Below are 25405 nucleotides of genomic sequence, written 5' to 3'. Positions count from 1 at the left end.
AGATGGAGTAGGTGGTGGGTGACAGACATTTTAATGGTCTGCCTGTGACAGTCAACCTATGTGCAATTAAGAGTCAAAACATTAAAGTGGATAATTTAATCCCTCAAATAGAAGGTAAAAATAAAATGCTAATGCCACAACTATTTAACTATGACCAATTGGCAGAATCCAGTCCAATAAATACTTTTTTATGATTCAAATACTGTATCTTCCAAAGAATGCTGCTCATGAACAGAAGTAATGTAGAGACCTCAAGCAAAACGTAGGATGAATGAGCTTGCCAGAGAAATGGAGGAAGTTTTTGTTAAAAAAAATCCCCTTTCTAGTCATTTTCAAAGTTATTTGGGGGCCATTGTTTATTTTTTTGAATTTTTCTATAAACATTAACTTTGAAATCAGTCAGATCTAGGTTCAAATCCTAGTTCTACTCCTTTCTACCCAGGTATTACTGAAAGTTTCTTATGCTTGATTTCTTCAGCTGTAAAAAGTGGATAATAGTACTACCTCTCAGGGAACATGCAAAGACTTACACGTAATGCATAAATAACACTGCATAATGCCTATTCATAGAAAGCACTTGTAAGGGAAGCAGTGAAATTCTATCAAAACCAGTAAAGTACAGTGGATAAGAGATACCTAGTTCAACTCTCAGCTCTTCCCAGATCTCTAAATTGGGGTGAATTATTTAAACCCAATGCTGTACCTCTGTTTTCAAGTTTTTTCAATGCAAAGAATACCAGTGCCTACCTTTTTTATACGATGATTGTGAGACTTAAACGAGAAAATACATGTAAAGTACTTGAACCAGTACCTGGCATATAACTACTCAACTGTACTTTTATATGTTAAACTCAAGAGGCTTTAAATTTCAAATAAATAAAATATAATGGGATAGTCATTTTGATTGCATTTCACTTGTCTTAGCTGGGAATCCTGAATATCATGGCTACTGTTTCAATGTTCGGGTGGCTAGGATGCAGTGGCCTATAGTGATTAGTAGCATGATTGCTGGAGCCAGGCATATATGAGTAAAAATCCTGGCTCTGATTCTCACTAGCTGTGCCACTGCGGACATGTGATTTAACCTCTGGAAACCTCAGTTTCCTTTCCTATAAAAAGATTACCTACTTCATTGGGTAATTGTAAAGAATAAAGAGGCCAACACCTATATGAGAGTGAAAGAACATTGCTGGGGATTGACATGCCCCTGCTGCCTACCACAACAGCCCCACAGGTCCAGAGACAGCTGGAGAAAGTTGGGGAAGTCTCTGTCTTGTGGGTCAGCTTCTCCTGGCTAGTTCCTAAAACTGGGAACAGTTCCAGGAACAAGCTGCAGCTGAGGACACAGAGAACAGAACTGAGAACAGAAACCAGGGACAGTTGGGAGACATAGCTGTGGGCAAATCTAGACCCTTGTGGATGAAAGTTGGCTGGACCTGGTGTCATTGGGCAATGACCACAGGAAGGAACAGATAAACAAGAAACATTGCATGGTCTTAAAGACACAGGAAAAGCCTCAAAATCGAAATAAAGAGCAAGATGATTTCTGTGAGTAGGCCTGTGGGAAGTGGAGAAGGAGGGTGGCTCTGGAGAAATCTCAGATACTGAAAATGTCTGTTTTTGTTATATTACTAAGAGCCACATTAAATATGACATGGTTTTTGAACCACTTCTATACCTTCATTAATTAGTTGTGTTTTTGTTCATTCATAAAGCACTGGTTTATCATAAATGAATTAATTCTAAGCATCATTCGTTTTAATCCTCTAAAATAATCAAGTTTTATTGTATACAGTCTTAATTACAAAGTCCAGATGAGGTCACAGAATAGAAACTTTTCACATTAAATATTTCTCCCCCACAGAACACTTTGTTTTCTCAGTCTACTGGAGTGGAGAGGAACAGATATAAATTATGTCAAAAGAAAACAAAATGTCTCCCTTAAAAGGGATTAGAAAACTAGAAGGAAGACTTAGAGTTCTGCAAACAGTGGATGTGTGGTTGATGTTATTCATGAAGGATGATAAAGTTAGGGATAATGGAATAAAATGAGGCAAATTGAAGTTAACCTTAGCCCTGAAAATAAAGATCTAAAATATGAACAGTTTATGAAGATATTTATTAGTCCACTCATCTTCTGATCTATAGATCAAAACCAGTGACTTCCTATTCATAAATTACTGCTTGGGAGTTAGTTGGGCAATTTTGGAAGGTTTTCAACTCCCAGGTCATTTGAGAGCTATTAATGTAAGAGTTACTTTGCTAACTGGTACCCTAAGGAGCTTGTAAGAATTAAGAGAGACAGAAGTGACTTCTGCACTTGGAGAATTTGGCCAAGAATAAGACAAATAGGAAATGGGATAGATCCTTTTGTGATTCAGACAAGTCAAAAGGAGAGTTGAGATTTACATGCCCTTCTTCAGCGATTCTCAATCCCAGTAAATTGCAAGAGAGACAGAAGAGCCCTTATCTTGATTAGTGTCTCCATTCCCCTGTAGCCCTCTAGCAACTTTCTTTGAGACAAACTTATCATTGAGGATTCAGCGAGCAATTGCATTCCCATGTGTTTAATTTGTCATTAGAATATCACTATGTATCTTTCATAGTGCAACATTTATAATATTTTAGTAGAGTATTATAATTAAAATAATCTGATTTGATTGCACAAACTTTATTCTGGCTAAAAGATGCTGTCCCTGACACAATTTTTGTTAAAATTTTAATACTTATTTTTCAATGGAAAAGACTGGTTTCTTGTTACAGCCACAGTGTATTAGTTCACTTGATGATCAGCTGATATAATGCCCCATCACTCCTCCATCCAGTAAGATGGAATTCATATTTTGAACTAACTTCTGTCCTACACCTCAAGTCAGAGCATGCCGATCAAGCCATAGCAGTGCTTCTCCCTCACTGGGCAGAAATTCTCTTTTTATTTATGTTTATATACAAAGTACATGCAAGGCATCAACACAGAGAATAGGGTAAGTATGCAATAGGTGTTTGTTGAGTGACTAAATGATGCTTATCATTTCTGACAATCAATACATGGAAATACTCTGCAAAGCCTACACAAAGCATGGCTTTAAATCACTTCTTTAGAAAATATATACAAAAATTTTACCATGTTGTTTTTCATTAAACCAGTTTAATCTCTCTTGTCACATTTCATAATGTAACTTGAATTGTTATATGATGTATTACTAGGTGATTATTCCCTTTAAAGCCCTGAGTGTTAGGATTATCAAATGATCAATTCAGTAAGGCGATTGCTGCGTTAGACAAATTTTCAGCATTTCAGGAGGATATTACTAAAATTAGGCCTTCTTAACAGCTAAAGTTCCACTGATTCCTATGTGCTAGGGTGCCCTACAATTGTCCTAAACCCTCTGTAAATTTTGCCTATGTGAAAAGCAGAAGTGGTCTTTGGAACATAAAGAGCCTTTGTAACACATTTTCATTAAGCTGGAAATTAACTGTTCCTGAATGCTAGATTTCTTAAACAAAGAAAGTCTTTGATATTGGGGCACCTTCTTATTTCAAAACTTGCCATGGGACAATATGCTGGCTATCTCAGGGTCTGGGTCAAGAAAAATGTGAAAAAGTCTGGGCCATTTCAACGTCTTTTTTGGCTATAGACAACCTCACTTGCATCTAACATACCAGTGATTTTAAGAACTTTGGAGGTGAATTACATTATTCTGTATAAAATATTTTTGTCAGAGGTTTGAACAATGACACTGACAGTGCAATAATTAGGGAGGAAGGAATCTCGAGGAACCCTCTAGTCTAGCCCTCCTTTGGAGCAGTTCAGAACCTTACAAATTACTCTCCATAAATAAGGATTCGGGCTGAAATTTAGAGACCTGCAGACCAGAAAAACTGTGGTCTACTCCAGTGGTTTCTCCCAAACTCAATTCCTCACACTGCAATTTCTATGTTACGTGGAAAAGTTATCGTTAGCACGTTGATAGTCTATTAGATGGTAGCATTATTTGAAATACGAGCTATTCACAGGCAATTTTACTTTTTCACTATAATCACCTCAGATCAGATTTTGAATGAGCCTTTCTTTTTTGCTGGGATTAGAGAAGAAAATACTTTTAGCTGAAGCTTCCCTTCTCCTCCCCCTCACCTAGGGCAATCCAGCTCAATCTGGACAAAACTCAGCTATGCTGAATGATTTGCCACAAGAGTATTCCCCCAAAAGAATGTGCAGTCTCCAAACTTCCAAATGACTGGTGTCATTTGGACACATCTCCATTGGGTGGCAGTACATGTTCAGAACAACCTAACATGGTTACTTTACCACATTATTCCTGAAATAAAATTTGCTCTTTATTTTCTTAAATTCTAATAACAATCTTCCTTATCAAGTGACCAATCTTCCAATTCAGTGACCATGTAATTGATAAAAGATGAATATAAATTAAACTGTTTTCCAATGTTTATTTTAATTAATGGTTGTAGAATCTATATATTTTTTGTTCACTATTATATCACTGATATCTAGTTCAGTCCTTGCCAAATAGTAAGCATTAATGATAGCATTTAAAACATAACTTTATGCCAATATAAAATCTAAAGACAAATTCTGAATTCAGAAAAATAATTTTTCTTCTCTATTCAACCTACTGACTAGGGTTTCAGCATAAGCTATCCCGTACTTGGTAATCTAAACCGTATTAAACTCAGTCATTATTTTTATCTGGCATAGTTTAGAGACATGTGCAATATCTTGTTTTTAATACAATATAGGTGGCAGTCGTTCAAGTTACCATGTACCATTAAATCATGTATATGGTCATGCAATCAATTTTCTATTTCTTACAGCATTTGTATTCCACAATAAAGAAAAAGAAAACTAGAACTAGTGAAGTGAAAACAGCCAGTCATGATGATCTTAGGGGTTTTGATTCCTGTTAATCTCTGTTTTGATGTTTATTTTTATTGAAGATGCTTTTTAAACTAGTTTATTGAGCTAGGGTGCATTTTGGAAAGGGTTTTTGGCTATAGACAAATACCATCTGTATTAAAGTAAACTTGGAATTATTTGTAAGAAAAAAGATTATTAGTACAAACCAAAAGCAGAAAAAGATCCCAAAATGAGTCCTTGGAGAAAGCCAAGAAGAATATACAGGTTTGTTGAAAACATTTACAGCAAGTGGATATTTCAACTAAATAATCGTCATTTAAAATCTATTATTCCACAGTGGTAGTTGTAAGGTAAACTGCCTCACTATTACTTAAATGATTCTTAAGGATTTTAATAGAAAATTACAGTTCATTAAAAAGAAGCTGAGTGGAAATAAACATACATATTATTTTAGCATACATACTCATATTTTAAAAGTTTATGTTCATGTGTAAGTAGACATTTTTACACATCATATGAAGGAAAATATAAGATTATTTCTTTGCTATAATTGTAAAAGCTATAATCAAATAGATTTTCCGAGACTTTTTTAAAAGTTTCTTTCAATTTTGCCAGTTAAAGGCAAATTAAAGCACAAGTACAAGTTAAATCATGGAGCACTAGATGAGCAACATACCTAGTTTCTTTCTTTTCTTTCATTTCTTTTCCTTTCCTTTCTTTCTCTGTTTCTCTCCTTTCTCTTCTTTCTCTCCTTTCCTTTCCTTTCCTTTCCTTTCCTTTCCTTTCCTTTCCTTTCCTTTCCTTTCACTCTTGTTGCCCACGGTGCAGTGCAATGGCGTGATCTTGGCTCTTTGCAACCTCCACCTCCCGGGTTCAAGTGATTCTCCTGCCTCAGCCTCCTGAGTAGCTGGGATTACAGGCATGCACCACCATGCCTGGCTACTTTTGTATTTTTAGTAGAAACAGGGTTTCACCATGTTGGTCAGTCTGGTCTCAAACTCCTGACCTCAGGTGATCCGCCCTCCTCAGCCTCCCAAAGTGTTGGGATTACAGGCATGAACCACCGTGACCGGCCCTATTTTACATTTATAGAAGTACAATCAACATTGAATGCAATGTAAAGAAAGTTAAATTTTAGTTTTCCTTGGCCATTACTTGAGGAAACCAACCAACGATACTGTTTACCAAAGGAGTGTGACATACACAATCCATCAGACAAGAATATAACCCATCCGTTGGTAATAGAACATATAGTATTTTTTTATTTCTTTTTCTCAAACTATGCACAATAAAGAGATTTAATATAATTTTTACAAATATAATTCTTGGTCAGATGATTGCTACAAAGGATGTTTACACAAAAGTACTAAACAGATTAGGCTAAGACTTCAGTCCCTAAAGGCCTGTCATGAAAGGGACGGTTTCTTGCACCTGAACTGGGAAAGTGCTTGTCTACGGCTCTCTGATGCATGTGATAATTACACTGTCTGAGGTGGGAAAGAGTGAATCAAGCACAAATCATGCCTATTGTTCTATGTAGTAGTTCTCTGTTCACCTCCCTGCTTGGAGGTAATGAAAACGGGGTGTGGTTGAATACACGTGGAAGGATTTCAATGTTTCACATTCCCCACTCCTGCCTTGGAGCATGTCTCAAACCATAATCTGCCGGTCTTGTTGCTTGGGTAAACAGCGGAAAGCTGCCGCAGAAAGCAACTGGCAACCCCTAAGAGGGCTTTGCCGACACGTGATGTCAAATACTTTTCAGTTGACTTAGAAAGAAAGACTTAGAGTAAGAATCTCCTTGTACATCAGCCAATGAGACCTTTAGAACATTCTGAGAAATGTTTTCTTCATAGTATAATTGGATAATGTTTTCAAATCACCATCAATGGAGCAGGCATATATCCACTAAATACTTGATGAGACTTCTCAAGAATTCATCCTTCGCATAGGCAGCTTTTAAGCAAACCAGTTTCAGTGAGAAGTGTTAGTTTTGGATTGGAAGTAAAGCTGCAATTCCAACCTGCTAGTAATTAGTCTCTTTGTATTCTTTCTGATCTTGTCTGAATGCCACTTTCAAATGCTAGTGGAGCAGTTTTTGAGTAGAAATCTGAAGAGGATAGGTCTGACATTAAAGTCTCACCTCTGATCAGGCTAGAAATACTGGACTGACTTACTGTTTTTGTTGTTGTTTTTTTCCTGATAACCCAAAAATCCAGTACTTAAAGTTGCCTCTGGTCCATGGGTTCCCTCTGCCTGTGTTTCTCTTTTTCTGGTTCTTCACATGTCAGGTTCCACCTTAAACTTCAGATGCCACCTCGACAGAGGGGCCTTCCCAACCTTCTTGTTAGACACTGAATTTTGTCTCCCCCAACCCACCCCCAGCTCTTATGTTGAGGTCCTAACCCCCAATGGGACTGCATTTGGAGGTAGGGTCTTCAGGGAGATAATTAAAGTTAAATGAGGTCATGGGGTGGAGGGGGGTGGCCAATCCAATAGGAGTGGTGTTTCTTATAAGAAAATGAAGAGGCTGGGTGTGGTGGCTCATGCCTGTAATCTTAGCACTGTGGGAGGCCAAGGTGTGAGGATTGCTTGAGCCCAGGAGTTTGAGACCAGCCTGGGCTGAACATGATAAGACCTCATCTCTACCAAAAAAAATTAAGAAATAGGCATGCATGGTGAAGCATGCCTGTAGTTCCAGCTACTCGGGAGGATGAGGTACAAGGATTCCTTGAGTCTATGAAGGTGAGATTGCAGTGAAGAGTGTTCACACCACTGCATCCTGGGAGACAGAGCAAGAAAAGAAGAAAGAAGAAAGAGAGAGAGAGAGAGGAAGGAAGGAAGGGAGGAAGGAAGGGAGGAAGGAAGGAAGGAAAGGAGGAGGAGGAGAAAGAAGAAGGGGAAGGGGAAGAAGGAGAAGGAGGAGGAGGAGAAGACATCAGAGAGATTTCTTCCCCTCCCTCCCTCCCTTCCCACACAAGCACAGAGGAAAGGCCATGTGTGAGCATGGCAAGAGGGCAGCCATCTACAAGCCAAGAAGAGAGGCCTCACTAGACACCTACCCTGATAGCACCTTGATCGTGGACTTCTAACCTGCAGAACTGTGAGAAAATAAAAGTCTGCTGTTTAAGCCATGACTCTATGGTGCTTTGTTATGAGGGATGGCCTGAGCAGATTAAGGTACTTACCATCTACAGGAGACTCATGGCCTCATCTCTGCTTATCACATCATTGTGTTGATTTCCTTCATCTCATTTATCATAATTAATAATGGTTTTAATTTATTTACTTAATGTGTTTATTTTCTGTCTTCCTTCCTAGAGCATAAACTCTGTTAAGATCATTCTGAATGTTTCGTAAATTGTCTATGGGAGGAGAGAGGAAGTAAGGACATTACGAGGCCATGGTAGTTCAAGGAAGAGAAAATGGCAGCTTGCAATAAGGTGTCCATGGGAGAGGAACATGGATGAATTGAGACCTATTTGGGTGGTATGAACCAAAAGGACTTGCTGGTGATGTCATCTTGGAGGCAGCGGTGAAGGAAAGAGAATAATCTATAATAACACCAAAGTCTGGGACTTGAGGAGGTAGAGAATGGTGGGGTTATTTTAAGAGATGTGAGCTAACATAAGATCATTTCTATCATTATTAACACCATTGATTCTTCTTGTTCTAGCCTAGTGCTCCTCAAAATCGAAATGTAAATAGGAATTACCTGGGAATCTTGTTAAAATGCAGATTCTGATTTAGTATCTGGACACTGTCATGTTCAGTTGATCTATAGATCTATAGCAGTGTATTCTTCCTCTAATACACTGCTTTATTACGGTAGGTTCATATATAATCTTAAAACCAGGAAGTATGATTCCTTCAACTTTACTCTTCCTTTTCAAAATTGTGTCCTAACTTTGCTAAACTCACTTATGAGTTCTAGAGAAGAATTTTCTCAAATTAATGAAAGAAAACAAACCACAGATCCAAGAATCCCAAAGAAATCCATGGATGTTACATACAAAGGGAAATCCATGGATGATACATACAAAGGAAAATAAAACTAAGCACATCTTACTTGAAGTGCTGTAAACCAAAAATAAAGAGAGCACCTTAAAGGCAGCCAGAATAGGACTCACTCCATACAGTGAAACAAAATGAGAATGACAGTAGACTTCTTGTCAATAACTATGCAAACTAAAAGAGAGTGGAGCATTATCTTTAAAATACAGTCATGTGCTGAATAATGACATTTTGGTCAATGACAGGTCACATATATGATAGCGATACCATAAGATTGTAATGGAGCTGAAAAATTTCCATTGCCTGCTGACATCTTGATAATCGTGAACCTGCATAGGCTTAAAATAATGTGTTTTTGTCTTAGTTTTTAACAAAAATGTTTAAAAAGTAAAAATAAATAAATAAAAATGTAAAAAATAGAAAAAAGCTTACAGAATAAAGATATAAGAAAGAAAATGCTTTTGGACATCTGTACAATGTGTGTTTTAAGGTGAATGTTATTACAAAACAGCCAAAAAGTTTTTAAAAATTAAAAAGTTTATAAAATCAAAATGTTACAATAAGTGAATTTATTATTGAAGAAATTTTAAAAATAAATTTAGTGTAGCCTAAGTGTACAATGTTTATAAAATCTATGGTAGTGTACAGTAAAGTCCCAGGCCATCACATTCACTCACTACTCTCACCCACCTCACTCCCCCAGAGCAACTTCCAGTCCTGCAAGCTCCATTCATGGCAAGTGCCCTATACGGTTACATCACTGTTTAATCCTTTATATCTTATTTTTACTGTACCTTTTCTACATTTAGCTATGTTTAGACACACAAATACTACTGTGTTATAATTGCCTACAGTATTCAGTGCCATAACGTGCTGTGCAGTAATATACTGTATTCAGTATAGTAACAGGTTTATAGCCTAGAAACAATAGGCTATACCACATAGCCTAGGTGTATAGTAGGCTGTACCATCTAAGTTTGTGTGATATTCACACTCTCTGATGTTCATGCAGTTGACAAAATTGCCTAACAACACATTTCTCAGAACATATCCCCAACATTAAGCAATGCATGACTGTATTGAAAAGGAAGAAAGAAAAAAACTCTCAAGCCAGAGAAGACACAAATTATAAATTACCAATTTCAGGAATGAAAGAGAAATCATTGGCATAGATCCTACAAACTTTATAAGAATAATGAAAAACTATTACCCACCTTCTACATTTCTACTACCTCATATACATAAATTTGACACTTTAGATGAAATGGATAAACTAACTAGAAGGCACAAAATTCCAAAGCTCTCTCAAGAAAAGATGATAATCTGAAAAGCCCTATACCTTTTAAATAAATTGAATTTATATTTTAAAACGTTCTTATTGATGAATTTTATTAAACATTTAAGGAAGAAACAATACAAATTTTACACAAAATATTTCAGAACGTAGATGTGGGAACCCTTTCCAACACATTTTATGAAGCCAGCATTACTCTGATATCTCTCATGTATATCAAGAAAATCTGTAACAAAATATTAGCAAGCCAAATCCTCCTATATCGTCATGATAAAGTTGGGTTCATCCCAGGAATATAGTTGGTTCAATTTTTAAAAAATCAATCAACATAATTCACCATGTCCATACACTAATAGGAAAAACCATATATTGATCTGCCTAGATGCAGAGAAAACATTTGTCTAAATTGAATATTCATCAATGACAGACTCTCTGCAAACTAGGAACACAAGAAAACTTCCTCAAGCAGATAAATTACATCTACAAAATATCTTTAGGTAAAATCATAATCATGAAAAAACAAATGCTTTCTTTTAAGATAGGAAATGAGGCAAGGATGTCTGCAAAGGAATACAGGTTGGAAAGAAAGGAAATAATTTTCTTTATACCAAAATGACCTGATTATTTATGTAGGAAATCACAAAGAATTTCTGAAAAGGTATGTAAAATGAAATTTATCAGAATTTCTGTTTGTAGGCAGAGCCTGTGGCAATACAACAAAAAACAGGTATATGTATATATATATATATACACACATATATATGTATATATATATATACACACACATATATATGTATATATATATACACACATATATATGTATATATATATACACACATATATATGTGTGTATATATATATATAACAGTTTGTAGGTGAAAGAAACTTGATTTGATAAATATTTTCCCAGATTTGACCACAATCCTAAATACTTGCACTGCATAACCAATAACAAGTTATAGAGCTGAAAATTTTCTGAACTCTCAATAGTGAAAGATAATTTAAATCGTTTAAAATTTTAAAAAGTTCCTACTAGAAACAATCATAAAATCACAGAATATTTGAGCAGCCCAGGATTTTAGGACTCACTTCCTAGCCTTATTTTACAAAAAAAAGAAACTCAGAGGTTAAGTAATTTGCCATAGGTCATCCTGCTAGTTAGTAGCAGATCTTGGTGTTTTGAGGAATCAATATTACTACCTTATTTTTACTGTACCTTTTCTATATTTAGCTATGTTTAGATGCACAAATACTTCTGTGTTGTTACAATTGCCTACAGTATTCAGTGCAGTAACATGCTGTACAAATAACATACTGTATGCAGTACAGTAGCAGGTTTGTAGCCTAAGAACAATAGGCTATACCGTAAGGGACAGACTTAGGAGTCAGAGAGATAAAGTGTTAACTTTCCTGGTGATGAGAATAATTAGAGAAAAAGAAATCTTAGGCATGACACCAAATGGGCATACTAATATTCATTCCTGATTTAGGAATCTTACTTACCCAGTCATTAGGTAGGCAACTTCAGGTGTCTCTTTCTAGATAAAAACCCCTATTACCTCATGGCAAAAGATAGATCACAAAACATGCTCTCTGCTGGTAGCCTGATCCCAAATAGAAGAAGGCGTTGAGTTGTATATGCTTGATTCTTCCTTCTAAATTTATGAATCAGATTACAACCTCATCACCTGGGGTAGGGGCCTCTCTTCCTCCCCTCTCTCATTCACTATTCTGTTCCCATCACCTAACACAGTGCCTGGAACATAACAGGTACTCAAAAAATATACACTGAATGAATGCACGCATTGTAGTTCCTTAAGTAATCTGCACACTCCAGTGATGAGTCAAATGGTATGTAGCCTTAAGAAAGTCACAGTTTTAGAGAAATCAATATATAAGCAAAAATAGTAAAATTGTTCAATCATCTTAACAAAATTCAAGCCCTGAATTTACTTTTCCATGTATTTTCCAGTCATGAAGCATATCATTTCTGTCTTAGAAACGCTGTGTTGAACAAAGATGCTTCCATCTACCCTACTCCCCATATAAATAAACATGTTTGCAAAGGTCGGTTTGTGACAGTTGTACCTGGCTGCAGTCACAAACTGCCATTTGACTTCTGTTTACATTTGTTATGCATAGTTCTGTGATAATTTGCAGCATTCTCTTCCTCATGAGTGAAAAGGAAAAACTCGGCTCAAACTGGTCACCAAAAATTAATCATTGTGTGTTCACTCCTTCTCTGGAGTGAACTTTAAATAAATATACTTTAAATAAAACTGAAGGTGTATAGTCATGCATTGATAGTCTTTTTAAAAAGCTAACTTTTAAAACTGGAAACCCTACCAAGGCAGAAAAATATCTATGCTGGTCATAAAATGAAAAGGCATAATCTCATTTTCAGTTAACACAAAGAAAACACATTAAACAACTATTCATTTGAAGATAAGAATAGGATTCTGTATCTATCATCATTCAAACACTCCTATATCCTTTCTCTATAAAATATGCTCAGAATATCTGAGGCAATATCTCACTTTTTTCCTCAGAAACTCCTCTATTAAAAAAAATAAAATTAACTATTTGCAGGTATGAAGGATTGGTGGGGGGAAAGAAAGGGTGGAGATATATATACCTTCAGACACGCTGGAGAAAGAAATACTTTTAATTTTAACCAGTAGATTTTAACCTCCTCTAAAAAAATTAGTTTGATTTGTTGGAAAGGTAACTTTTATTATTTCAGCCAGCTTAAAAAATAGTCTTACATGACAGATGCAAATCAAATTGTAGTACAGTATTTGTTTTTTCTACCACCGTGGAAGGTAAAGCTTCAGGGGTAGGAATTCAGATGAAAGTTATTCTGATGATACACAGGGTAGAGTAGATAGAAGCCAGGTCACTTTCATAACAATATGGACTTCAAGGCTGACAGTAGTACAACTTGTGTTTGGGGCCAACACGTACTGTCAGAACATACACGCAACCCTCACTGGTGTTGCGTGTGAGTGAATGAGGACATTGGTTGGACCTCTGTCAGCAAACAGATGTGATCCAGAGACACATGGGGAGCTGCAGCTATGGTTCATTAGGAAGATGACATCTTTTACAGAGTCTCTTTTCTAACTCTAATCATGGTCTCAGGTTGATGTGGCCAAACATGGAACTTGGGAGTTTTAACAAAATCAAGCCTGTCTCAGATGTAGTGAAATCCCCCATCAGAAAGGATTAAAGTCATTCATTGAGCCATTTTAAATATCCAAATTATCTTCAAAATGATTCCCTATGTTAACACGGTATTTCTGAAAATCTAAACCAATCTAAAATAAACCCAAATATTTTTGTTTAACCAAGCGACCTCCTCATTAGTTCAGAGCAACGACTCTGCTCTGTTAGAAGGAGGCATACTATTTGATTTCCTGACCTTGTTCTACTTCTATCCCAAATGTTGTATGCCATTCCTATTTTTAAATATGTTACTCTGCCTTTGAAATCATTTTTCAAAACTTTTTGGTTCATTTTGGAATAATTACAGATGTGCTGGGTGCCTTTACATGAGGTTTGAAGAAGAAAAATAAAAATATTGTCTCTAAAATAGATTCTTTTTCATCTAATTAAAAAAAAGTAAGAGTTAAGTGTTGATGTGGTTTGAGTTTGTGGCCTCATCCAAATTTCATGTCAAATTGTAATCCCCAATGTTGGAGGTGGGGGCCTGGTGGGAGGTGATGGGATCATGGGGGCGAATTTCCTCTTCGGTGCTGTTCTTGTGATAGTGAGTGAATTATCATGAGATCTGGTTGTTTAAAAGTGTGTGCCATCCCCACCCCTTCCTCCTGCTCTGGCCACATCTGGCAGTAAAGACGTGCCTGCTTCCCCTTTACCTTCCGTCATGATTATGTTTCCTGAGGCCTCCCCAGAAGCAAAAGCCTGTATAACCTGCAAAACCATGAGCAAATTAAACCTATTTTCTTTATAAATTGCCCAATCTCAGGTATTTCTTTATAGCAGTGCGAGAACAAACTAACACAAGTGTGTCACTCAAAGTTTGGACACAATGTCAGTTTCTACTACTGAAAGAAGAATCAAATTTTAGATATTAATTTACTTGAGAAATATGCACTGAGCTCTAAGTATGTGCAAAGACCTGTGATGAGCATCCAAGATAATAATAGCCCCATCTTCCAATTTGCCTTTCACTCTGTAACATGTTACTAAATGTAACATCCCTGCTTCTGCTATGACCTCAGGCAGAAATAATGACCACCCAATATATGTTTTCCATGAGACAGTGGCTAAAAACGTGATCAGCATAAATGGCTGCTCATGTGGTTCCAATCACTCATCACTCATTAAAAAACAAAGTCTGTTACACACTCGAAAGGCCAGGATTATGTAGAATAGGCCATGGTTTATACAGTGTTTAGATAACTCTGATGAATACATAATGCTTGAACACAAAAGTAGCTGCATCTCTCCCATAATCAGAATCTGAAATTACAGTGAAGGTGAGGTTGATGGGCTGCCCTCCACTCAGCGTCCTAATGCTCATTTATCAGCATTGCCATTATCAGTTTCCTTCCCAAGGTCTTTGGTTCTCTGCTTGGCTTTGTTTGAAATGCGATTTGCTTCCCTAGTTTACTTGTTGTGTTTACTATAGACTATGAGCTTTACTGCCAGATGTGGCCTTTCAACCTTTTAGATTTGTGATGCACAACTATGCCTAAGAGGTAATGTGTTGAGCAAATCCAATAAATATGATAAGAAAGTAACCACCTCACTGTCTAAAAAATTTTCCTGGCAAGTAGGCTAAATTTTCTTTTCTACAACTTCATATTTATTTATTTCATGCCCTGCTTGGAACTATAGGTCCTTCAGGTACAGTTTGGTTTAGACCCTAGGTCTATATTGTAACCTTCACAGTTTTTACATAAAGTCAACAACAAATTCATGAGGCCAGTGCAGACATTTGGGGGAAGACAATATATAGTCTTCCTATATTTTTCATCTACATAACCAAGCTATAAGATGATATCTTACATATATGACATGCACACAAATTTGTCTGCCACAATCACACAAACTTCTGAGTTAGATTTTACAAATCCTACTCTATTTTGATTCTTTATGTTAATAGTCATTCTCCCTGTCTTTATTCATTTTGAAGTGAAAAAGTTAAGGAAAGAAATACAGAGATCATTAAAAATAAAATAAGAAAAATAGAATAAATTATAGAGGAGACAAAAAAATGCCTAAAATTTACCTAAGTTAAAAGATTTGTTGCTGTTTTTCCTGTTGGAGCCAACTGAAAACCTATCCAAAACTGGCTTAAACATAAAAAGGAAATTATTGGCTCATATATTTGAAAAGTCCAGGGAACTGCTGGCTTCAGATATTGTTTGATGCAGAGACTCAAACACCTCTGGGCCTTAGCTTCTCTCTTTACATTTCTTGACTCCGCCTCCTTGGGCAACCTTACACTTCAAAGAAGCAGGATAACTTCAGCAAGTCTCTACTTCACCTCCTCTTTGTTTTATATCCAGGAGCTAAGAGCAAGTCTCTTGCCCAGACATTTCAGCAAAAGTCTCATTTTATTAAAATGGCTCTCACTGGGTCACATGCTGATCCCAAGAGCCATGGAATACAGCACCAATACTCCCAATTTGCATAAGTTCTTGACCCTTAAGCTAGACGAAGACAAAACCTGTGGGCTGAGAGGAGAGGAGGAGTCATTCTTTAGGGCTAATCTTGATTTGGTTATCAGAAGAAGGGCAAATGAATTCCGAGCAGCAAACACAAGTGATGTCTGCAACAATACCCATCCTTCAAGTCCAGTGTTGGAATTCACCCTTTCCAGTTAAGCATTTCTGAACATCCAGTCTTGAAGCACTCTACACTGAACTCCCAAATATAATCATTGTCTCTGTCACTCCTTGGGCAACAACTTCTGCACAGCCTGTGATATTGTGCCCCAAGTTGTCATAAACTACTGGTTATATTTGTGCTCTTAGCTTTCCATGTGGGTCCTGGGTATTGTACCCAACCTCACATACTCATTGCCAATCTTTCCAGTCTAGATACTGGTGCAGCAATCAGCCCTATGTAGGGATAAACAGGCAGCACTTTGCCTCAGTTCCTAACTCTCACTTCCTGCCCAGGGGCTCTCTGCTGCCAACACTGGGGATCCCACTAAGCCATTCTGATGCCTGGGCCAATCCTGAAGTATGAGAGATCCTTGACCAAGGTGGGGCAGGAGCCACTGAATATTCCTCTTCACTGTCTCTTGAACCAGAAATTCCAAGACATATTCTGCATCTTCTCAGTGGATACCCAAGAGGATAGAGCCCCAGTTGCCACAGCAGAAACCAGCTAGATCATGACTATTGGATTGGCTCTTCTTCAGTTCCTGTTTTAAGTTCCTAATACCACACTCCTGTTCTTTGAAATCCATTGCTCAAATAAACCACCTGTTCTCAAGCCCTTCCCTCAGCATCTGTTTTCAGAGGGATGCTTAGGTTAAGACAGGCTAAAAGTTCCTTGTAGGCAACCTTACTGTCTCTAGTACGGTGAAGGTAGCCAGAATATATTTGTTGACATAATTTGATTAAAATTAAAAAGGCAGCAATAAAAATGACTACCAAAGTGCAACATGTATATTTGTGGACAAATATATAAGAAGGCACAGGTTTGAGGAGACACATGACTGTTAAAGTGCAAATATGGGAAGTTAGGCCCAGTAGCCAAAGTAAAAGAATTTCAAGTCAGCCAAACAGTGGAACTAGGAGTACGTCACATCCTCAACATTCTATATGCCTTTAGTCACTTATTCATTCTAGATACTCAATTGCTCATTATTCCATTAATAGTAATTTTCTTTTTTTAAGAATGTATTTTTATTTCTCCTTTAAATGATCATCCTTCAGTTCTTCCTTTACTTAGGATTTTTGACCCAGGGCAATAGAGGATGAATGAATGAAGGAATGAATAAGTGATTGAGATTATTTCTTTAGCAAGGCAATACATTTAAAATTAAGCTATGGACAGAAAGTGGATTTTTCTGAATTGTTTTCACATATCCTGGACTCAGTCAGAAGTTTCTTCTGTAAAGTGGGTAAGCTGCCACTCCATAGCTGACAGCTAGATCACAAGGCTGCTGCCTTTAGGTAGAAGATTAAGATTATAAAGTAGGGGAAGGAATAAGTAGCCATTGCTTCTGCTTTTAAAGCATTGTGGGTTGCAGAGGGAGAGAGGCTGACTGATGGGGTGGTCAACCACGTGTCCTTCTTTCCCAGTGTTGGAAGCACAGTGGTTTTAGAAAGGGCATAATCATGGAGTTGGCAAGGGAAACAAATAACTCATTCCATATGATAATAATAAGCATAGCTATGGTTAATGAGCCAGACACTGTGCTAAGTGCTTCCTATATCTCTTTGCAATCAAACTTCATAAGAACACTGTTGTAATTACTTTGTTTTAGTAGATAAGAAACTGAAACTTAGAGAAGACAAGTGACTAGCTCAAGTTTATATTCTGCATAAATGGCAGAAGTAGAATTTGAATGGATGTATATCTAAGTAAAGAGCCCACATCTTTAAACACCATGCTGCAATGCAATTTTCAGCAATAGTTTATCTAGAATTGAGTTGCTTTGCGTGCCTAAAAGCCCTACTTCCTTGAATCCCTCCTTCATGATGCCACCAAAGAGATCCATCTCTGATATAAACCCAATTGTGTCACTGTTCCCTTTGGCTCACTCCTGTAATCCCAGCACTTTGGGAGACTGATGTGGGCGGATCACGAGGTCAGGAGGTCAAGATCATCTGGGCCAACATGGTGAAACCCAGTCTTTACTAAAATAAAAAAATTAGCCAGGTGTAGGAGGCTGAGGCAGAGGAATCACTTGAACCCAGGAGGTGGAGATTGTAGTGAGCCGAGATCACGCCACTGCACTCCAGCCTGGCAACAGAGCAAGACTCCGTCTCAAAAAAAAAAAAAAAAAAAAAAAAAAAAAAGTGCTAAATAGCGCCTTGTTACCTGCCTACCAGATAAAGTCCAAAGTCAACATAGCATACACTGAGGGGAAAAATGACTAAATAAAGTCAGGGGATGAACACTTGTGCAGTGAGAAATTAGGCCCCTTGTCCAATTTCTTTCTTTCTTTCTTTTTTTTTAATTAAAGTTCTGGGATACATGTGCAGAATGTGCAGGTTTGTTACACAGGTATATACATGCCATAATGGTTTGCTGCACCCATCAACCCATCATCTATATTAGGTATTTCTCTAATGCTATCTCTCCCCTACCCCCTCACCCCTGATAGGCACCAGTGTGTGATGTTCCCCTTCCTGTGTCCACGTGTTCCCATTGTTCACCTCCCACTTATGAGTGACAACATGTGGTGTTTGGTTTTCTGTTCCTGTGTTAGTTTGCTGGGAATGATGGTTTCTAGCTTCATCCATGTCCCAGCAAAGGACATGAACTCATCCTTTTTAATGCCTGCATAGTATTCCATGGTGTATAGGTGCCACAATTCCTTTATCCAGTCTATCATTGATAGACATTTGGGTTGGTTCCAAGTCTTTGCTATTGTGAATAGTGCTGCAATAAACATACGTGTGCACGTGTCTTTATAATAGAGTGATTTATAATCCTTTGGGTATACACCCATTAATGGGATTACTGGGTCAAATGGTATTTCTGGTTCTAGATCCTTGAGGAATCACCACACTTTCTTCCACAATGGTTGAACTAATTTACACTCCCAAAAACAGTATGAAAGCGTTCCTATTTCTCCACATCCTCTCCAGCATCTGTTGTTTCCTGACTTTCTAATGATCACCATTCTAACTGGCATTAGATGGTATCTCATTGTGGTTTTAATTTGCATTTCTCTAATGGCCAGTGATGATGAGCTTTTTTTCATATGTTTGTTGGCTGCATAAATATCTTCTTTTGAGAAGTGTCTGATCATATCCTTCACCCACTTGTTGATGGGGTCATTTGTTTTTTTCTTGTAAATTTGTTTATTTGTAGATTCTGGATATTAGCCCTTTGTCAGACGGATAGACTGCAAAATTTTCTCCCATTCTGTAGGTTGCCTGTTCACTCTGATGATAGTTTCTTTTGCTGTGCAGAAGCTCTTTAGTTTAATTAGATCCCGTTTGTCAATTTTGGCTTTTATTGCCATTGCTTTTGGCATTTTAGTCATGAAGTCTTTGCCCATGGCCATGTCCTGAGTGGTATTGCCTAGGTTTTCTTCTAGGGTTTTTATGGTTTTAGATCTTATGTTTAAGTCTTTAATCCACCTTGAGTTAATTTTTCTATAAGGTGTAAGGAAGGGGTCCAGGTTCAGTTTTCTGCATATGGCTAGCCAGTTTTCCCAACACCATTATTTATTAAATAGGGAATCATTTCCCCATTGCTTGTTTTTGTCAGGTATGCCAAAGATGAGATGGTTGTAGATGTGTGGCATCTGAGGCCTCTGCTCTGTTCCATTGGTCTATATCTCTGTTTTGGTACCAGTACCATGCTGTTTTGGTTATTGCAGCCTTGTAGTATAGTTTGAAATCAGGTAGCATGATGCCTCAAGCTTTGTTTTTTTTTTTTTTCTCCTTAGGATTGTCTTGGCTATAGGGGCTCTGTTTTGGTTCCATATGAAATTTAAAGTAGTTTTGTCTAATTTTGTGAAAAAAGTCAATGGTATCTTGATGGGGATAGCATTAAATCTACAAATTACTTTGGGCAGTATGGCCATTTTTACAACATTGATTCTTCCTATCCATGAGCATGGAATGTTTTTCCATTTGTTTGTGTCCTCTCTTATTTTCTTGAGCAGTGATTTGTTGTTCTCCTTGGAGAGGTCCTTCACATCACTTGTAAGTTGGATTCCTAGGTATTTTATTCTCTTTGCAGCAATTGTGAATGGGAGTTCACTCATGATTTGGCAGTTTGTCTATTATTGGCATATAGAAATGCTTGTGATTTTTGCATATTGATTTTGTATCCTGAGACTTTACTGAAGTTGCTTATCAGCTTAAGGAGATTTTGAGCTGAGATGATGGGGTTTTCTACATAGACAGTCACGTCATCTGCAAACAGAGACATTTTGACTTCCTCTCTTCCTATTTGAATACCCTTTATTTCTTTCTCTTGCCTGATTGCCCTGGCCAGAACTTTCAATATTATGCTGAATAGGAGTGATGAGAGAGGCCATCCTTGTCTTGTGCTGATTTTCAAAGGGAATGCTTCCAGCTTTTGCCCATTCAGTATGATATTGGCTGTGGGTTCGTCATAAATAGCTCTTATTATTTTGAGATACGTTCCATCAATATCTAGTTTATTGAGAGTTTTTAGCATGAAGGGGTGTTGAATTATATCAAAGGCCTTGTCTGCATCTATTGAGATAATCATGTGATTTTTGTCATTGGTTCTCTTTATATGGTGGATTACATTTATTGATTTGAGTATGTTGAACCAGCCTTGCAGCCCAGGGAAGAAGCCAACATGATCATGGTGGCTAAGCTTTTTGATGTGCTGCCAGATTTGGTTTGCCAGTATTTTATTGATGATTTTTACATCATTGTTCATCAGTGATATTGGCCTTAAATTTTTTGGTTGTCATTGTGTCTCTGCCAGGTTTTGGTATCAGGATTATGCTGGCCTCATAAAATGAGCTAGGGAGGAGTCCCTCTTTTTCTGTTGTTTGTTTGGAGTAGTTTCAGAAGGAATGGTACCAGCTCCTCTTTGTATCTCTGGTAGAATTCCGCTGTGAATCCATCTGGTCCTGGGCTTTTTTTGGTTGGTAGGCTATTAATTATTGCCTCAATTTCACAGCCTGTTATTGGTCTATTCAGGGATTCAACTTCCTCCTGGTTTAGTCTTGGGAGGGTGTATGTGTCCAGGGATTTATGCATTTCTTCTAGATTTCCTAGTTTATTTGCATAGAGGTGTTTATAGTATTCTCTGATGGTAGTTTGTATTTCTGTGGAACCAGTGGTGATATCCCCTTTATCATTTTTTGTTGTGTCTCTTTGATTCTTCTCTCTTTTCTGCTTTATTAGTCTGGCTATGGTCTATTTATTTTGTTAATCTTTTCCAAAATCCAGCTCCTGAATTCATTGATTTTTTGAAGGGCTTTTCATGTCTCTATCTCCTTCAGTTAGTTATTTCTTGTCTTAGTTATTTCTGATCTTAGTAACTTCTGATCTTAGTTATTTCTTGTCTTCTGCTAGCTTTTGGATTTGTTTGCTCTTACTTCTCTAGTTCTTTTAATTGTGATGTTAAGGTGTTAATTTTAGATCTTTCCCACTTTCTCCTGTGGGCATTTATGCTATAAATTTCTCTCTAAACACTGCTTTAGCTGTGTCCCAGAGATTCTGGTACGTTGCGTCTTTGTTCTCATTGGTTTCAAATAACTTATTTATTTCTGTCTTAATTTTGTTATTTATCCAGTAGTCATTCAGGAGCAGGTTGTTCAGTTTCCATGTAATTGTGCAGTTTTGAGTGAGTTTTTTAATCCTGAGTTCTAATATGACTGCACTGTGGTCTGAGAGACTGTTATGATTTCCATTCTTTTGCATTTGCTGAGGAGTGTTTTTTTCCAATTATGCGGTCAGTTTTAGAATGATTGTGATGTAGTGCTGAGAAAAATGTGTATTCTGTTGATTTGGCGTGGAGAGTTCTGTAGATGTCTATTAGGTCCACTTGGTCCAGAGCTAAGTTCAAGTCCTGAATGTCCTTGTTAATTTTCTGTCTTACTGATCTGTCTAATATTGACAGTAGGTGTTAAAGTCTCCCACTATTATTGTGTGGGAGTCTAAGTCTCTTTGTAGGTCTCTAAGGACTTGCTTTACGAATCTGGGTGCTCCTGTATTGGGTGCATATATGTTTAGGATAGTTAGCTCTTCTTGCTGCATTGATCCTTTTACCATTATGTAATGCCCTTCTTTGTCTCTTTTGATTTTTGTTGGCTTAAAGTCTGTTTTATCAGAGACTAGGATTGCAACCCCATTTTTTGTTTGTTTGTTTTTGCTTTCCATTTGCTTGGTAAATATTCTTCCATCCCTTTATTTTGAGCCTGTGTGCATCTTTGCATGTATTCAGACAGCACACAGATGGGTCTCGATTCTTTTTCCAATTTGCCAGTCTGTGTCTTTTAATTGGGGCATTTAGCCTGTTTACATTTAAGTTTAATATTGTTATGTGTGAATGTGATCCTGTCATTATGATGCTAGCTTGTTATTTTGCCTGTTAGTTGATGCAGTTTCTTCATAGTGTGAATGGTCTTTACAGTTAGGTATGTTTTTGCAGTGGCTGGTGTTGGCTTTTCCTTTCCATATTTAGTGCTTGGTGGTGACAGAATCTCTCAGCATTTGCTTGTCTGTAAAGGATTTTATTTCTCTTTCGCTTATGAAGCCTAGTTTGGCTGGATATGAAATTCTAGGTTGAAATTTTTTTTTCTTTAAGAATGTTGAATATTGGCCCCCATTCTCTTCCGGCTTGTAAGGTTTCTGCAGAGAGATCTGCTGTTAGTCTGATGGGCTTCCCTTTGTGGGTAACCAGACCTTTCTCTCTGGCTGCCCTTAACAGTTTTTCTTTCATTTCAACCTTGGTGAATCTGACAAGTATGTGTCTTGGGGTTGCTCTTCTTGAAGAGTATCTTTGTGTCGTTCTCTTTATTTCCTGAATTTGAATGGCCTGTCTTGCGAGGTGGGAAAGTTCTCCTAGATAATATCCTGAAGATTGTTTTCCAACTTGGTTCCATTCTCCTGTCACTTTCAGGTACACCAATCAAACATAGGTTTGGTCTTTTCACATAGTCCCATATTTCAAGGTTTGTTCATTCTTTTCATTCTTTTTTCTCTAATCTTGTCTTCACCCTTTATTTCATTAAGTTAATCTTCAATCTCTGATATCCTTTTTTCTGCTTGATCAATTCGGCTATTGATACTTGTGTATGTTTCATGAAGTTTTCGTGCTGTGTTTTTCAGCTCCATCAGGTCACTTATGTTCTTCTCTAAACTGGTTATTCTAGTTAGCAATTCCTCTAACTTTTTTTCAAGTTGTTAGCTTCCTTGCATTGGGATAGAACATGCTCTTTTAGCTCAGAGTACTTTGTTATTACCCATCTTCTGAAGCCTACTTCTGTCAATTCTTCAAACTCATTCTCTGTCCGGTTTTGTTCCCTTGCTGGCAAGGAGTTGAGGTCCTTTCGAGGAGAAGAGGCCTTCCAGTATTTGGAACTTTCAGTTTTTCCTCATCTTCGTGGATTGATCTACCTTTGATCTTTGATGTTGGTGACCTTCGGATGCAGTTTCTGTGTGAACGCCCTTTTTGTTGATGTTGATGCTATTCCTTTCTGTTTGTTAGTTTTTCTTCTAGCAGTCATGCCCCTCTGCTGCAGGTCTGCTGGAGTTTGCTACAGGTCCACTCCACACCCTGCAGTGGAGGGTGCAGAAGAGCCAAAATTGCTGCCTGTTCCTTCCTCTGGAAACTTTGCCCCAGAGGGTCACCCACCAGATGCCAGCCAGAGCTCTCCTGTATCAGGTGTCTGTCAAACCCTGCTGGGAGGTGTCTCCCAGTCAGGAGGCATGGAGTTCAGGGACCCACTTGTGGAGACAGTCTTTACCTTAGCAGAGCTTCAGCGTTGTGCTGGGAGATCCACTGCTCTCTTCAGAGCCGGCAGGCAGGAACGTTTAAGTCTGCTGAAGCTGCTCCCGCAGCTGCCCCTTCTCCCAGGTGCTCTTTCCCGGGGGAGATGAGAGTTTTAATCTATATGCCCCTGACTGAGGCTGCTGCCTTTCTTTCAGAGATGCCCTTCCCAGAGAGGAGGAATCTAGAGAGGCAGTTGGGCTATAGCAGCTTTGTGGAGCCATGTTGGGCTCTGCCCAGTTCAAACTTCCTGGTGGCTTTGTTTACACTGTGAGGGGAAAACTGCATAGTAAAGCCTCAGTAATGGCAGATGCCCCTACCCCCACCAAGCTCAAGTGTCCCAGGTCAACTTCAGACTGCTGTGCTAGCAGCAAGAATTTCAAACCAGTGGATCTTAGCTTGCTGGGCTCCATGTGGGTGGGATCCTCTGAAGTAGATGACTTGGCTCCCTGGCTTCAGCCCCGTTTGCAGGGGAGTGAATGGTTCTGTCTCATTGGCATTCCAGGCACCAGTGGGGTATGAAAAAAAACTCCTGCAGCTAGCTCAATGTCTGCCCAAATGGCCACCTCGTTTTGTGCTTGAAATCCAGGGCCCTGGTGGCATAGGCTCCTGAGGGAATCTCCTGCTCTGTGGGTTGCAAAGACCATGGGAATATCATAGTATCTGGGCCTGAGTGCACTGCTTCCTCACGGCACAGTCCCTCACAGCTTCCCTTGGCTAGGGGAGGCAGTTCCCCAACCCCTTGTGCTTCTCGGGTGAGGCAATGCCCCACTCTGCTTTTGTTCACCCTCCCTGGGCTGCACCCACTGTCTAACCAGTCCCAATGAGATGAGCTGGGTACCTCAGTTGGGAATGCAGAAATCACCTGCCTTCTGCATTGATCTTGCTGGGAGCTGTAGACTGGAGCCCATTAACAGTAATTTTCTAAGTGAATTTAAATTTTTACTTTTTCAGGGCAATAAATATTTTATCTCAAATCCTTGCGATTTTCTCTCTTGACAGGGTCAGTGAGTTATGAAAATATTTATCTCTTTGTCAAAATAAATGTAAGGGTTGATGAGTCTGTATAAGGTTGAGCAATATCCCCAAGCTCGTAGCCTCGTGCTTTGACTCTTAAATTGCTCCTAAGTGCTACTTGACCTTTGCAATGATTATTCTTCCCATATGCTGATGGGCAAAGGAGAATGAGTAACACTTAGAGAAAACGAGATCAATAGATAACTACTCTAAATCACACACAAAGCCCATTGCCATGCCTGGAATATAAATTGTGGAAAAGAAGCCCTCTCTGAAATATACCACCATTGTGACCTCAACATAGTAATCTTAATGGTTTAGACTGCATTAGCAAAATAAACAAAAATTATTTCCTGCATTATCACAAAGCTATTCATCTTTGTGTTCTTTTTATTTTTATATTGACAAGTTTGTCTGGAAGACCAAAGCTGTCTAACCCTTTCTTAGGAATAGAAAGAAAGGCCAGCAGGTATAAAGTCTAACCATTCAGATTAAGGCTCTTTGATGCCCCAGCACAAGTATAATACAGAAAGGGTGCAAATTAGCATGTATTGAGGACC

This window comes from Pan troglodytes, chromosome 4 (genome assembly GCF_028858775.2).
Source record: "Pan troglodytes isolate AG18354 chromosome 4, NHGRI_mPanTro3-v2.0_pri, whole genome shotgun sequence".
NCBI lineage: Eukaryota > Metazoa > Chordata > Mammalia > Primates > Hominidae > Pan > Pan troglodytes.
The sequence above is the reverse complement of the archived record's forward strand: the minus strand, read 5'-3'. Positions refer to the sequence as shown.